Raw genomic sequence first — 17,532 nt, forward strand, 5'->3', positions numbered from 1 at the left:
ACATTTGACTAAGCTTCTAACCCTTTCAATTATTTCTCTAATTTAGTTTCATCAATTTGTTCCATCCCTTTCTCTTACTTCCCTCCTATTTTTTTAATGTTTCATTCCCTCCTTTTCTAAATTAAGACAGCATAATTGCTACGTGAATATCTTATACCCATTTTTTGCTTATTTTCTAGTTAAATTTAGCTAGAATTTAGTAATTTTAATTATATTATAGTGCTAAAATCCTCTTTAGATGCTAAACATCGGTTTCACATCTCATGGAAGAAGCTTCAACAAGATCACCATTGTCACTTGGTGTGGAGTTGTCTTTAATGATGGATTTTTCTTCTTGTTTAACTACCCCAAGGTCTTCTTCCGTTCCTTCTCCTTCAACAATCTCCATCTCTTCCACTTGTTGCAAAACACGCTCCATTTCCTTGTTTTCAAGCTGAGAATCCAAAATCTCCTTCATGTTCCTCTCCTCAGTTGATTTCTCACATTTATCAAGTGGTTGAAGAGGAGATACACTAAAGCTTGGAGGTTGGAAGGTGTTTTGGTTGTTGGTAGAAGGTGGGAGTATACGGGACATAAGTTCTTAGAGGGTAGAGGTGAAACTAGTGAGTGCGGTTTGGAGCTCTTCTTGCTCTTGAGGAATGATACCAAGTGTATCATCCATGGGAACTTAGTTTGAAGGGTAAAGATGTTAGGGTGGTGGTGATTCAATGGTTGCTTGTTCATAATTATCACAAGGATATGCATTGGGGGAATATGGATTAGGATTGTATGGAGGCAATTGGTGGAAATAGGATGTGGATTGAGAATATGGTGGTTGGAATGATGGTGTTTGTGGACTATGTTGAGAGTATGGTGCATGGAATGATGGTGGTTGAGTGGCATAATCATGATAAGAACCATCATATCCATTGGAATAATATACATTATAAGAGGGATTACCATCATAGTAGTTTGAATGAGGAGGTTTCCATGGTGATTGCTCATATGAAAATTAAATGGTAAAAAGAGGTCTTGGCAAGGTTTGGTGGTCAAGGCTCCCTATCCTTATCACTAACCACAACATGATAATTGCAAGGATCAATCCCAGTAAATCATCCTCTAACAAGTAAAGGAAAGTCGAATGAGCTATATCAATCCAAGTCCATAAGTCCTAGCTATTAACTAATTGAATTAATGCAAGCTAGAGTCAATGGTTACTAATTATCAATCACTTGGACATTAGTGACTCAAGAATTCCTAAGTTACCTTCCTAAGCCAAGAACACAAAAATATACTCTAACATCCTTTCAAGCATTCAATCAAACACTTGGAAGGCATAAAAGGAAAGCAAGATAGAATTTCAAGGAAAGTGAATCTACAACTAATAATTGCAAGGAAATTAACAACAATAAAGCAAATCAACAATATAGGAAATCAAAACATGAATTGCATTAAAGAGAAAATAGAAGAACAAGAGTGCATCAACAAAAAAGTAAAGAATTACAAGAAGTAAAGTACAGAATTAGAGAGAGGAGAGGTAGAGGAACAAGAATTGATAAAGGAAAAGTAAATCAAAGTATGAAATTAACCTAGATCTAAGAAATCCTAATCTAACCTAATCCTAATTCTAGAGAGAAGAGAGAAGAGAGAGCTTCTCTCTATAGAAACTAACTAAAGCCTCTTCAAAACTAAACTAAAACTAATTAACTGACTAATTGGTTCATCTCTCTTTAATCCTTGGGTTAAATAGCATCAGAAATGAGTTAGATTGGGCCCAAAATGCTTCAGAAATCGCTGGCCATGAGTTGCCTTTAGTGAGTCACGTGCAACTTCCCATGCGTATGCATACATCACGCATATGCATCCCTAAATGCATACGCAACCCTAAACATGTACGCATCCCCGAATGTTAGCTTTCCAACGCAACTGAAACGGCTATATTTAGACCTCTATAGCCCAAGTTATGATTGATTAAGTGCGAAGAGGTCAAGATTGACAACTTTGCGATTCCTTCATTTCTTCATGAGTTCTCCATTTCTACATGCTTTTTCTTTATTCCCTCAATCCAATCTTTGCCTTCTAAACCTGAAATCACTTAACAAATATATCAAGGCATCTAATCGAATCAAGGTGAATTAAATTTAGCTATTTTAAGACCTAAAAAGGCATGCTTTCACTCTTAAGAACAATTAAAGGAGAATTTACAAAACCATGCTATTTTAGTGAATAAATGGGAGAAACATTGACAAAACACTCTAAATTTAAAACAAGATAAACCCTAAAAATGGGGTTTATCAGTAGCCTATTCCGAGAATAGGCTCCGCTTTTCTCCGTTTTTCCTTTTTGTAGGAGAACAGGAAACACATTTGTGGCATCACTTGAAAAGTGTCTCCTTAGATATTATAACTATCAGTTATAAAATTTAGCCTTATCTTGAGAGCTATGGGTTCACTTTTTATGCCAAAAAGAGCGCTTTTGAAGGGTAGCCTCTTTGTTATGTTTCATGTACGCTTTAAAAATGTTGCCTAATGTATCTCAAGTCAAATATCCAACACTTAGTAAATTTTTTTCACTTTTCAATAAATGATACATGCACAAACACTTAGCCAAATCAAATCAAAATGTAACAAGTACTCACCCTTAGCTTTTCCCTTCTTCGCACCACTCATCACCCCCAAATCAGAGAAAGGGTTTTTCATCAACACTCACTACCCATGCACTACAACAAATAAGGGTTTTCGCAATGGTCAAAAACCATTGTCGTAGATTGAAAAACCGTTCCCAAAACTTTAGGCAACGCTTTGGCAATGGTTTTTGACTTGTGGTATATGCGGCCATTACCAATGCTCAAAGGCAACGATTTTTTACCTAAGGCAACGGTAACAAAAAAACCGTTGCCAAAGTTACTGGTATAGACAACGGTTTTGATAGAAAATTTTAAACAATGGTTTCGAACCGTTACTCGATAAGGAACGATTTTAAACCGTTCTCTTTCATGATCCAATGGTTTAAAACCATAACTGAATAGGCAACGGTTTTAAACTATTGTAGTTTTATTATTCACAAAGGAAACAGTTTTAAAACGTTACCGTTAGTGTCATTTTTTGACAACGGTTTTAATACCATTGCCATTTAATAGTCGTTTAAGACAACGGTTTTAAAGCGTTACCATTAGTTTCGTTTTTTGGCAACAGTTTTTTAAAATAATTCCTTTTGTGACTTTTGATAACAATTTTTTGTAGTTATATATTTTTTTATTTACAATAATTTTCTCATATTGCATTAAAATTAATATTCCAACTATTTTTTTAATTTAGTGTCAATAAATAACCTTAACTATTTGAATCAAATTACTAAAGAAAACTAATTGAATATTTACCATCAAATTTGATTTTTAAAGTATTCTATAAGATTCATACATATTTGTGAATCTTTTAGAAGCCAAATAAACTAAGATACTATCAAATAAACTAAGATATTTAAAATTACAAAATAAGAGTCTAAGTCATAACCATATCTAATCATAAAGAAAAAAGATTGATATATTACAATAGCAAATAGATTCCTCATCATCTTCACAAATTGGTGATTTTTACTCTCTAATTTTTTATCTTCACAATTTGTGTGATTAAGTTCTTTTTCTACTTCATAATAATTTTCCTATGAACAAAAAAATTAGCAAATTAAATATAATGTTAAGCCTAATGCTAATAATTGAAGGAACGGAAGTTTGATTTAGGCTTACCAATAGCAGTAGTTATGTTGGATGTGATTAGGATTATCACATTTGGAGATGATATTAACTTGTCAATCTGAGTTAGTAATGCATTTACAACCTGAAATATTCATATTTAAGGATTACTAACACACTACGCAAATACCCAAGAAAATCCAACATCTCTCGGTTGCATTTTTTAAATGATATTTAACATTCTCACACACTTTAAAAAAAGAAAGAAAATAAAGGAATAGCAGGGAAGAAAAGGGGTATGTTCCTCTAGGAAGGACCAGAGAGATTAGTATACCCGAATAGAATCTGAAGGTTCTGAACTGGATATAGCAGCTTTCCTCGCTGCAGCAAGGCTTTCAACTTCATCTGCATGACCACACACTTACCCAAAGCACATGACAAGCATATAGCATTAAGTTAAATTTTGTTCTGCCTCACCAATAAAAACAAATACTAGATTGCTTTCTTCTTTACCATTTCTTGAATCTTTTGGAAAAGTGTTGCAACCTAAACAACAAGGAAACACAATTGTGTATTTAGTGCAACAATACAACATAATAACAGTTCATCTATCAATAACCTCTGAAGTGATAACAAATTGGAAATTCATCAACTACAAAGCATTGGTACTTCTAATAACTATTGTACATGCATACCAGCTTGCCATTTTTAGAAAACCATTTACTGAATAAAGAATGTGCATTCACTTCAATAACCTGGCACTGTGGGAATCTGAGAATGTGGCATTCACTTTAATTCTATTTTTCTAGATAGAACTCATTATTGTTTGTTAAGAATCTATCCAAAAATTTTACTTGCTTTAGTAAAACTAGATTCAAATAAATAAAGGTAAACATGATTAGCTTAAAAAACATTCAAAATGATATTATTTGTGCGAGTTCTATGCTATTAGCTTTTAGTTCAATTCTAATCCGTTGCTTCTAAATCTTGGTGAGATTACAGTCAACATTCCTAAGTTTCAGAATCCACAAGTTTCTGGTTCATATCACTTCATTTGATTAATTAATTATCAATTGGAAGTGGAGCCCTGTTTTCATAAACCAGTTCAGAGTTTTCAGCAAACAACCGACCCTCCAAGTGACTTATCTAAGTCTACAAAATAGATATGAACATGAAACTTGTACTCACTTAAAACAGACTGATAGATCTTTAAAATCCTTTTGAAATCAACTCAAAATTCTGTTTAAATTAAAAGTTATTGCATCTGCAAGTTGGTACTGCAGAACCAGAAAACCAGAAAAATCTACAACAATCACTAAACTTCAAAAAATCATATCTTCCAAACCACTAGGCCAAATTCCCTGAAATGTTTATGGAATTTTCAAGACACACTAAAGTTTTACAGAAAAATAATTTCATCTAAAAATTAGGTCTGGACTGCTCCCAAAAAGTCATTCGCTCTGCTGCCAATTATGCAGATTTCTGCAGAAATTCTGCACAAAGTATTTCTAACAACCTCACATACCAAATCCTATATTCAAGCCTATGATTCATCTAAAACCACATATATAACTTTCTTTTCACTAACCAAAGTTACCCAAGAACTCTTAATTCAATATATCACAATTTCATATCATAGGTGCAACGTAACCATATTATCATAGCATCCATTCTTCATCATCTCATCTATAACAACATATCTCATGTTCTGATTCATCAAATGAATTTCCAGCAACCATAGCTGTAACGACCCAACTTCCAGTATGCCATGGTCATACAAGAAGCTAAGTGTTACTAACTTATCCTTCATAATTATTATTATTTATTTAATATATGAGCCTGTTCCTTGTTAGAGCGATGCCAATTTTACGAGTAATTTTTTTTTAATTTTTGCGGATGGTCCGGTAAAATAAACAAGCATACATTGGGAGTAATAGAAAAGCGGCATAAAGAAACATAGAAATACAACTGATAATATACATCATGTACACTATAACAAAACATGTAGCGTTTACACAAGATCAAGTCAGTTTACATCCTCGTCATCCTACGTAGCTAATATTTACACGACACTCCCAGGGCCTGGCCCATAAAAAAAGCCACTAAGCTGGCGCCCAGGCTAGCCTAACCACTATATAGCTCCTAGCTCTCGGGTGTACTAACACAAGTGAGAGACTAACTATCAGATAATGTCAGACTAGAGTGTCATCAAAAGAATGCCCCTTCCGCAGTCAAACTATATCTACACGTGGCCGTTTGGAGAATCGCCGTGAGGCTCGTCCATCTCCTCATCCTGCTCTATCTCTATCTCGGGATCCTCCTCCTCCTCATCATCCACAGCTACAGCTATACCCTCAGATCCACCAGAAATACTGCTGTCACTATGTACAAAACCATTCGCGAGCACAGGTCCGTTCGCGTATATAGGAGCTACCCCACCATCTGGTAGTGCCGGCTCATCAGGCTGTGGAAAGTCGGGGATCGGCTCAGGGGGAAAATCCCACTCTGGTGGTATCACAGGTACGTAGTCACCAGCTAACTCAGGCTCATCAGGAATGATAGGCTCAGGTACCGCCTCATTCAAAGGTTGAGCTGGTATAGGATACTCAGGATCATCAGGAAAAGGATGTCCAGGTGCGTCAGGGTGTAACCAGGATAAGGGAAAGTCGTAAGGAGCATCAGGGTCAAAATGCGGGCTAGACAGAGGATGTTGAAAAGCTCGATTAGGTAACGCATATCGTCTAATACGAGGCTCCAATCCCATGATGAAGTAACTGTGATGTACCGGATCCTCGTAGACGTAAGGGTCCTCGAACTCATAGAAGATCACGCCCGTCTCCATCTGAGGGGGGAGGAAGAGAGAGAAGGGGTAAGAACTGGGGAGTTCTTAGTAGGGTCGGGGTTGTTAGTTACGTTCATTTATTCGTATTCGATTAGCAGATGGATAATAGAATACAGTAAAGTAGTGAAGAGTAATTTTAAATAGATAAAAAAAATAGATAACAGAACACAAACAGAAGAACACAAGGAAATAAAGCACAGACATAGCACTCAAGCAGACGACATAAAGAAATAGTTCACACACAAGAGAGAATGCAACAGAGAGTGATGCGTAGATAAGAATGATGCATGTCTAGCCCTAGTACAGGCCATGAGCTCATGTGTCGGTTGGCTGCCCGCAATCCCGACATTTATCCGGTCACGAGTAATCCCGATTTCCCGAATACGATTTTCCGTTCCTAAATAAATACGCATATAATAATAGCCGCTCATTTGAGACAGCCTCTGCTTACTGCAGGAAAATATATATACTCTGCTCTGCTCTGGGGAAGCGGAAAATAGCTGTAGGTAACTTAGTTTCCCTACAGAAGCTCTGGGTTGCATTAAGCAACTAATATATATTAAATATAGCTCTGGGTTGCATCAAGCAACCAATATATATATATATAAATATAGCTTTGGGTTGCATCAAGCAACTAATATATATAAATATCTCTTTATTATATTACTCTTCTCTTTATATCTCTTTACTCTGTTCCGGTTTCTCTTTTCTCTGTATCTCTTTTCTCTTCTCTGATTACTCTCTTCATCTGTATCTATATTACTCTTTTTTTTTTATCTCTTTACTTTACTCTGGTTACTCTGTTTCTGTGTTTCTCTACTCTGTTCTGATTTCTCGGTTTAACGTATGTATTTAAAGCTTATATAAATTTCGGTATGAACAGTTAGCCTATCCCAAGTATAGGTTCATTAAGTCTATACTGAAACAGTTTAACTTTTCATATAATACCTAACCCTATTCGCAATTCCAGGACTAACTATGTTGCCCTAATTCGTTCACTAGTCTCTGTCTGTTTTTCTGTCATTAAAACTTTACAGACTTTTTCTTCGATTTTTATCCTTTCTTCAACTTTTTATCTTTTATTTATCTTTGCCTCACTAATATGTTTTTACCACTCCCTAAGTGTTTTATGAAGGTAATTATGAGATTCTGCGCTTAAAGTTGTCTTTCTAAAGCTTTTACAGAAAACTGCCTTTTTCGCATTATTTTATTATTTTTATTAAAATATTATTTTTAATTAAATATTATTATTTAATATTTTATTATTATTTATTATTTTATTAATATATTTTCGAAAATTAACTTTACTTTAACCTTTAACCTTTAAAATTCACTTTTTACCACCTGTAACTTTTAATATTTCTACTTTTACCACCCTAACTTCCAGAAATTACCATATAACCCCTTAAACACCAAAAATTTTACTTCCTTGCCCTTTTATGAATCAAAAAGGTGTTCTTCATTGTTCTTCACCACACTCAAAGTGTTCTTCATGTTCTTCAGATTCTTTCTCTGTTTTTACCCGTTTTTCAGTCTTTTCAACAACCGATTTTTACTATAATTCATAATAAATTAGCAGCCACTAAAATCCCATCTTTTCTACATGATTTCAACACAAATTGAACCTCAATTTAAGCTTAGGGTTTCGTTTTTCCAGCTGCCCAAGAACATGAACTTTAAAGCTTGAATTTCATCAAATTTCATCAAAATTTCACCAAGAATCAATCATATATGCAACCAATTTTTAGCACAGCCAAATAATACAACATTCACACAACTCAAACACAAATAATCAAGATTAATTTCGTGACACCCTACCTGGTCTTGCTGCTCCTAATTCAATCAAACTTTCAGGTGGTCCTTAAACACTTTTTCCTCCTAAATCACATCAAGAAAACACATATTTAAGCATGTTTCCTTGAAACTGAATCAAAAGAGAAATGGTACAGCCAACTCACCTTGATCCCAGCCTTGATAAGTCATATGATCATGTAGAGAAAGAAGAGAGGATCATTTTGGTCGGATTGGAATTTTGATTTGAGTTTTAGTTCAGCAGAAATCAAGCTTTGAAGATTTGGAACTAAGAACTTTTCTCTCTTTTTCTCTCTACCTATTTTCGGCCACAAAGTGAAAATGAGCCAGCCTTGGGGGTTTTGGGGGTGTAGGGTGAGTTGTGATTGGTTGGCTTGGAGGTGGATTAAAATAATATTAAAATATCTCAGGTGTATAACTACTAAAACTAGATGTATCGGAACACTTGCAAAAACATGTCTAAAAATTTTTTTCTAAGCTACTAGCATAAATGACACTAGTAACATATTTATTATGAGAATGAAACATGAATAATGAGGCCTTAGCATTGCTAAAGTCATCAGAGAGTGCTGGTGCTAAGCTGCACCAGTAAATTGTGAACCCAGTTAAACCGGTTTTCTGTTTTTAACTAAAACTGATCAGGTAACCTTATAATATCATTCAAGAGGCTTCTAATACTCATATAATGATAATATCATCCTATTATCTCTCTCCTCTCATAAATCGAGTCCGGTTTGTCAAACTGAGATTATTTACGAAAAATCGAATTAAAACTCCTAACCGATACGGTTCAAAAACTAGGTTCTTCGTGATTGCATTATCGAGCTTGTCTCGGAAAAGGTTCTAACTTAAAGATGACATAATGACAATGAGGATTGAGATACTTGATGATATATCAAAGGTTTTCCCCTTACTGATCTTTCGAAGAAATTCGTACTTTCAGAAAAGAACTCGCGTACTCGAAAATCGGGGTTGTTACATTCTACCCTCCTAACAGAAAATTTTGACCCCAAAATTTCAGTTACCTAAGAATAGATGCGGGTAATCAGCTTTCATCTTATCTTCCAATTCCCAAGTGTGCTCTTCTTCTCCTCTTTGTCCCCAAGCTACTTTGACTAAGCGAATAGTCTTGCCTCTCAGCTGCTTATCATTTCTTTCTACGATCTGAACTGGTGATGCTTGATATGCCAAATCGTTTCGTAACTGTACTGTCTCTGGTTGTAAAATATGACTCTCGTCGGGAATATATTTCTTAAGTTGCGAGACATGAAAAACATCATGAAGTTTTGACAGATATGGAGGAAGGGCTACTTGATAAGCTACTAGACCGACTCTTTTAAGTATTTGGAAAGGACCTATGTATCGAGGGTTAAGCTTTTTAGTCTTAAGGGCTCTACCTATTCTAGTAGTCGGGGTTACTTTAAGAAAGACATGGTCTCCCTCACTAAACTCTAAGGGTCTACGTCTATTATCGGCATAGCTCTTTTGACGGCTCTGTGCTGTCTGGATCTTCTTGCGAATCCCCTTTATCTTCTCAGTAGTTTCTTGCACTAAGTCTGGACCTAAGACACTGGCTTCTCCGTCATCATTCCAACACAATGGTGTCTGACATCTTCTTCCATAGAGAGCTTCATATGGTGCCATCCCGATACTTTGTTGGTAACTGTTGTTGTAGACGAACTTGACCAATGGCAAATACCTATCCCAACTGCCCTGGTTATCCATCACACAAGATCTTAACATGTCTTCCAATGTCTGGATTGTCCGCTCTGATTGTCCGTCTGTCTGAGGATGGTATGCTGTACTCATATGCAATTCTGTTCCCAATGCTTTCTGGAAAGCTCCCCAGAATTTGGAAGTAAACCTCGGATCTCGATCTGAAACAATTGACGAGGGTATTCCGTGCAATCGTACGATTTCTTGAATATATATTTGTGCCAGCCTTTCTAATGTATAGTCAACTCGAATCGGAAGGAAGTGCGCTGATTTTGTCAACCTGTCCACAATTACCCAAATGGCATCGTGTCCTGTTGAGGTCCTTGGCAATCCCGTGACAAAATCCATAGTGAACTTCTCCTATTTCCATTGTGGTATTTCTAAGGGTTGCAGGGTTCCTGACGGTTTCTGGTGTTCCACCTTCACCTTCTGGCAGGTTAAACATTTTGAGACATAATCAGCTACCTCTTTCCTCAAACCCGGCCACCAGAACATTTGTTTCAAATCCTGATACATCTTTGTTACTCCAGGATGCATAGAAAATCTACTTTGATGAGCTTCTGCAAGAATCCTTTGCCGCAAATCTCCAGAGCTAGGCACACAAATTCTGTTCTTGTATCTCCAGAGGCTGCTACGATCTAGTCTTACAGCTTCTGGTTCCTCTACTTTCATCCGTCTCAGCATCGTCATCATTTCTGAATCCTGTGCTTGTGCTTGCTGAATCCTAATCTTAAAATCTGGTGTTATATGCAATTGGGCCAAATGGACTCCACTTGATGTCTCAGTCATAGCCAACTTAAGGTCCTCAAATTCTGCGAGTAACTTTTCTTCCTTTATCATCATCCAAGAGATATTCAAATTCTTCCTGCTCAAAGCGTCTGCCACCACGTTCGCTTTTCCTGGGTGATAGCTTAACTTAAAATCATAGTCCTTCAGGAACTCCATCCACCTTCGCTGTCGCATATTAAGATCCTTCTGGTCAAAGATATACTTTAAACTTTTGTGGTCAGAGAAAACTTCTAGCTGAGCGCCATACAAATAGTGTCTCCAGATCTTCAGAGCAAACACTACTGCAGCCAACTCCAAGTCATGCGTCCGATAATTTCGTTCATGAGGTCTCAGCTGCCGGGAAGCATAAGCCACCACATTTTTGTCTTGCATCAGCACACATCCAAGTCCTTTATGAGAAGCGTCACAGTATACTTCAAAAGGTTTCTGCGGGTCGGGTAGTACTAATACAGGTGCAGTTGTTAACTTTTCCTTAAGCATCTTGAAACTTCTATCACACTCAGCCGTCCAAACGAACGGAACTTCCTTTCGTGTAAGGTAAGTCAGAGGTAAGGCTATCTGTGAAAACCCTTTAATAAACCTCCGGTAATATCCAGCAAGTCCGAGAAAACTCCGAACTTCTGTAACGGTCGTAGGTGGTTCCCATTGCACTACTGCTTCAATTTTTGAAGGATCCACTGCAATTCCTCCCTGTGATATAACATGTCCCAAAAATGCCACCTTCTTTGTCCAGAACTCGCACTTTGATAATTTAGCATATAACTTCCGAGTCCTTAGTATCTACAATACAGTCCTTAGATGCTCTTCATGCTCTCTTTCTGTCTTCGAATAGATGAGAATATCGTCTATGAAGACTACTACGAACTGATCAAGGTACGGACGAAAAATACGATTCATGTAATCCATAAAAATCGCAGGAGCATTAGTTAGTCCAAACGACATAACCGTATACTCATAGTGACCATATCGAGTTCTAAATGCAGTCTTCGGTATATCTGACTCTTTCACTCGAATCTGGTGAAAGCCCGATCGCAAATCAATCTTCGAAAACACAGTTGCACCTTTTAACTGATCCATTAGATCATCTATTCGTGGAAGTGGATACTTGTTCTTGATAGTGACTTTATTTAACTGTCGGTAATCTACGCAAAGTCTCATTCCACCATCCTTCTTCTTTACTAGCAATACCGGAGCTCCCCAAGGTGATGCGCTGGGACGAATAAATTTCTTTCCAAGTAGCTCATCCAACTGCTTCTTCAACTCTGCAAGTTCCAATGGTGACATCCGGTACGGTGCTATGGAAATTGGTCCGGTTCCAGGTACAAGTTCAATGCTAAATTCTATCTCTCACTGAGGAGGAAACTCAGGTATGTCGTCTGGGAAAACATCAGGAAATTCCTTCACCACTCGGATTCATTCTAAGCTTAGTTCACTATCATTTGAGCTAGCCGCAAACAGAACGTACCCCTCACAATCACTCCCGTCTAATGTAACTCTTACAGAATTCAGATATAAAGTATGAGATAGAAATGGTTTAATATCTAAACTATCAGATGGAATAACAGCAGTTCTTTCATAGCAATCAAGGAAAATATGATACTTAGATAACCAATCTAACCCTAGAATAACTTCTAAATCACATAGAGGCAAACAGATTAGATCATGTATAAAAGTTCTATTCCTAATAGTGAATGGTACTTGTAGGCACACTAAACTAGTCAAAGCAATTTGGGATGCAGGTGTATGGACAATCAGATCAAAGTTCAACTCAGAGAAATCTAGTCCCAACTCACGAGCAACAGTTAAAGAGATAAAGGAATGCGATGCACCCGAGTCATATAGTACAGTTAGAAATCGATTCTTGACATAACACTGACCTTGGATCAGGGCGTCTGATTGCATAGCATCATCAGCAGTCATGGCAAACACTCGACCTTGTTGCTGGGTTCGTATTGGATTCCGAGCGAATATCTTTGGGCATTCCTTAGCAATATGTCCAGTTCCTCCACATCTATAACAATTGAATGTTCCAAACAAACACGGCTTAATACCATGATCCTTCCCACATCGCTTGCATGTAGTGTTCACCTGCACCTGTTGAGGTCGTTTACCATTATCCTGCCTCGGTCTACCTCCGTTTCCTCCCATAGGGCGAGCAGGGATGTTACCAACCTGTGGGTTTCTTCGATGTGGCACACCAGGTGTCTTGAAGTTTGTCCTTCATGGTTGCCAATTATAATTATTGTAGTTCCTTGGTGGAAATCCTTTACGACTTGCTTTAGAGGCACTTACCTTCTTAACACATTCTTCTACTAACTTACACTTATTAACCAGCTCAGCAAAATTTCGTATCTCCAATGGAACTACTGAACTCATCAGATCCTCACGAAGGCCCCCTTCGAACTTCAAACACTTCCATTCTTCAAAGTCAGCAGGATTCCCTTGGCAGATCTTGGAGAAACGGCACAAGTCATCAAACTTACGGGCATATTCTGCAACAGTTGTGTTACCCTGTTTCAGCTGCATAAGTTCCATCTCCTTAGTATCACGAGCTGCCCTCGGAAAATACTTCTTATAAAATTCATCCTTAAAAATATTCCAAGGAATATCGCCTTCATCTTGTTGCAATAGTCGCTGTATCCCCTGCCACCAATGCTCAGCTTCTCCTTCCAGCATATAAGTAGCAAACTCCACGTGTTGGCCTTCCGGAACATGCTGCGCTCGCAGTGATCGTTCGATAGCTGGAAACCAGTTGTCAGCATCAGTCGCAACGAGTGTACCTTTAAACTTAGGTGGCTTAACCTTCAGAAAAGTCGCAAGGGTCATAGGTCTTTCGAAATGCCCCAAGTTATTCTCATCATTTCCACTATCTTCCCCATGCTCATTCTCATTCTCATTTCTCACTCCAAGACGATCAACAGCCCTAGCCGCTGCTACTGCAGCCTCACGCACTGCCTCAGCCACAGCGTTCATGGTAGTCATAAATGTTTCCTGTTCCCTCTCGTAGTTAACATTAGGAATTCCTTCCCGTACGCCTCGTCTCCGTGAACCCATCGTGGTCCTGTTCACACCAAACAATCATTATTAAGGTGATCAGTCTTAACACTTCAAGTCAAGTGTGAACACTCCCAGAATGAAAACACAGAGACAATCATGCAACACATATCATATAGATATCCTATAAGCATGAGACACAAAACAGAGTATGCAATGAAGCATAGTCAGTCCACTCCCCAGGCTCTATTGGGAACGAACTGCTCTGATACCAACTTGTAACGACCCAACTTCCAGTATGCCATGGTCATACAAGAAGCTAAGTGTTACTAACTTATCCTTCCTAATTATTATTATTTATTTAATATATGAGCCTGTTCCTTGTTAGAGCGATGCCAATTTTACGAGTAATTTTTTTTAATTTTTGCGGATGGTCCGGTAAAATAAACAAGCATACATTGGGAGTAAGAGAAAAGCGGCATAAAGAAACATAGAAATACAACTGATAATATACATCATGTACACTATAACAAAACATGTAGCGTTTACACAAGATCAAGTCAGTTTACATCCTCGTCATCCTACGTAGCTAATATTTACACGACACTCCCAGGGCCTGGCCCATACAAAAAGCCACTAAGCTGGCGCCCAGGCTAGCCTAACCACTATATAGCTCCTAGCTCTCGGGTGTACTAACACAAGTGAGAGACTAACTATCAGATAATGTCAGACTAGAGTGTCATCAAAAGAATGCCCCTTCCGCAGTCAAACTATATCTACACGTGGCCGTTTGGAGAATCGCCGTGAGGCTCGTCCATCTCCTCATCCTGCTCTATCTCTATCTCGGGATCCTCCTCCTCCTCATCATCCACAGCTACAGCTATACCCTCAGATCCACCAGAAATACTGCTGTCACTATGTACAAAACCATTCGCGAGCACAGGTCCGTTCGCGTATATAGGAGCTACCCCACCATCTGGTAGTGCCGGCTCATCAGGCTGTGGAAAGTCGGGGATCGGCTCAGGGGGAAAATCCCACTCTGGTGGTATCACAGGTACGTAGTCACCAGCTAACTCAGGCTCATCAGGAATGATAGGCTCAGGTACCGCCTCATTCAAAGGTTGAGCTGGTATAGGGTACTCAGGATCATCAGGAAAAGGATGTCCAGGTGCGTCAGGGTGTAACCAGGATAAGGGAAAGTCGTAAGGAGCATCAGGGTCAAAATGCGGGCTAGACAGAGGATGTTGAAAAGCTCGATTAGGTAACGCATATCGTCTAATACGAGGCTCCAATCCCATGATGAAGTAACTGTGATGTATCGGATCCTCGTAGACGTAAGGGTCTTCGAACTCATAGAAGATCACGCCCGTCTCCATCTGAGGGGGGAGGAAGGGAGAGAAGGGGTAAGAACTGGGGAGTTCTTAGTAGGGTCGGGGTTGTTAGTTACGTTCATTTATTCGTATTCGATTAGCAGATGGATAATAGAATACAGTAAAGTAGTGAAGAGTAATTTTAAATAGATAAAAAAAAATAGATAACAGAACACAAACAGAAGAACACAACGAAATAAAGCACAGACATAGCACTCAAGCAGACGACATAAAGAAATAGTTCACACACAAGAGAGAATGCAACAGAGAGTGATGCACAGACAAGAATGATGCATGTCTAGCCCTAGTACAGGCCATGAGCTCATGTGTCGGTTGGCTGCCCGCAATCCCGACATTTATCCGGTCACGAGTAATCCCGATTTCCCGAATACGATTTTTCGTTCCTAAATAAATGCGCATATAATAATAGCCGCTCCTTTGAGACAGCCTCTGCTTACTGCAAGAAAATATATATACTCTGCTCTGCTCTGGGGAAGCGGAAAATAGCTGTAGGTAACTTAGTTTCCCTACAGAAGCTCTGGGTTGCATTAAGCAACTAATATATATTAAATATAGCTCTGGGTTGCATCAAGCAACCAATATATATATATAAATATAGCTCTGGGTTGCATCAAGCAACTAATATATATAAATATCTCTTTATTATATTACTCTTCTCTTTATATCTCTTTACTCTGTTCCGGTTTCTCTTTTCTCTGTATCTCTTTTCTCTTCTCTGATTACTCTCTTCATCTGTATCTATATTACTCTTTTTTTTTTTTATCTCTTTACTTTACTCTGGTTACTCTGTTTTCTGTGTTTCTCTAACTGTTCTGATTTCTCGGTTTAACGTATGTATTTAAAGCTTATATAAATTTCGGTATGAACAGTTAGCCTATCCCAAGTATAGGTTCATTAAGTCTATACTGAAACAGTTTAACTTTTCATATAATACCTAACCCTATTCGCAATTCCAGGACTAACTATGTTGCCCTAATTCGTTCACTAGTCTCTGTCTGTTTTTCTGTCATTAAAACTTTACAGACTTTTTCTTCGATTTTTATCTTTTCTTCAACTTTTTATCTTTTATTTATCTTTTCCTCACTAATATGTTTTTACCACTCCCTAAGTGTTTTATGAAGGTAATTATGAGATTCTGTGCTTAAAGTTGTCTTTCTAAAGCTTTTACAGAAAACTGCCTTTTTTGCATTATTTTATTATTTTTATTAAAATATTATTTTTAATTAAATATTATTATTTAATATTTTATTATTATTTATTATTTTATTAATATATTTTCGAAAATCAACTTTACTTTAACCTTTAACCTTTAAAATTCACTTTTTACCACCCGTAACTATTAATATTTCTACTTTTACCACCCTAACTTCCAGAAATTACCATATAACCCCTTAAACACCAAAAATTTTACTTCCTTGCCCTTTTATGAATCAAAAAGGTGTTCTTCATTGTTCTTCACCACACTCAAAGTGTTCTTCATGTTCTTCAGATTCTTTCTCTGTTTTTACCCGTTTTTCAGTCTTTTCAACAACCGATTTTTACTATAATTTATAATAAATTAGAAGCCACTAAAATCCCATCTTTTCTACATGATTTCAACAAAAATTGAACCTCAATTTAAGCTTAGGGTTTCGTTTTTCCAGCTGCCCAAGAACATGAACTTTAAAGCTTGAATTTCATCAAATTTCATCAAAATTTCACCAAGAATCAATCATATATGCAACCAATTTTTAGCACAGCCAAATAATACAACATTCACACAACTCAAACACAAATAATCAAGATTAATTTCGTGACACCCTACCTGGTCTTGCTGCTCCTAATTCAATCAAACTTTCAGGTGGTCCTTAAACACTTTTTCCTCCTAAATCACATCAAGAAAACACATATTTAAGCATGTTTCCTTGAAACTGAATCAAAAGAGAGATGGTACAGCCAACTCACCTTGCTCCCAGCCTTGATAAGTCATATGATCATGTAGAGAAAGAAGAGAGGATCATTTTGGTCGGATTGGAATTTTGATTTGAGTTTTAGTTCAGCAGAAATCAAGCTTTGAAGATTTGGAACTAAGAACTTTTCTCTCTTTTTCTCTCTACCTATTTTCGGCCACAAAGTGAAAATGAGCCAGCCTTGGGGGTTTTGGGGGTGTAGGGTGAGTTGTGATTGGTTGGCTTGGAGGTGGATTAAAATAATATTAAAATATCTCAGGTGTATAACTACTAAAACTAGATGTATCGGAACACTTGCAAAAACATGTCTAAAAATTATTTTCTAAGCTACTAGCATAAATGACACTAGTAACATATTTATTATGAGAA

Source organism: Arachis ipaensis, chromosome B1, assembly GCF_059453495.1.
Source record: "Arachis ipaensis isolate K30076 ecotype BB chromosome B1, ASM5945349v1, whole genome shotgun sequence".
Lineage (NCBI taxonomy): Eukaryota > Viridiplantae > Streptophyta > Magnoliopsida > Fabales > Fabaceae > Arachis > Arachis ipaensis.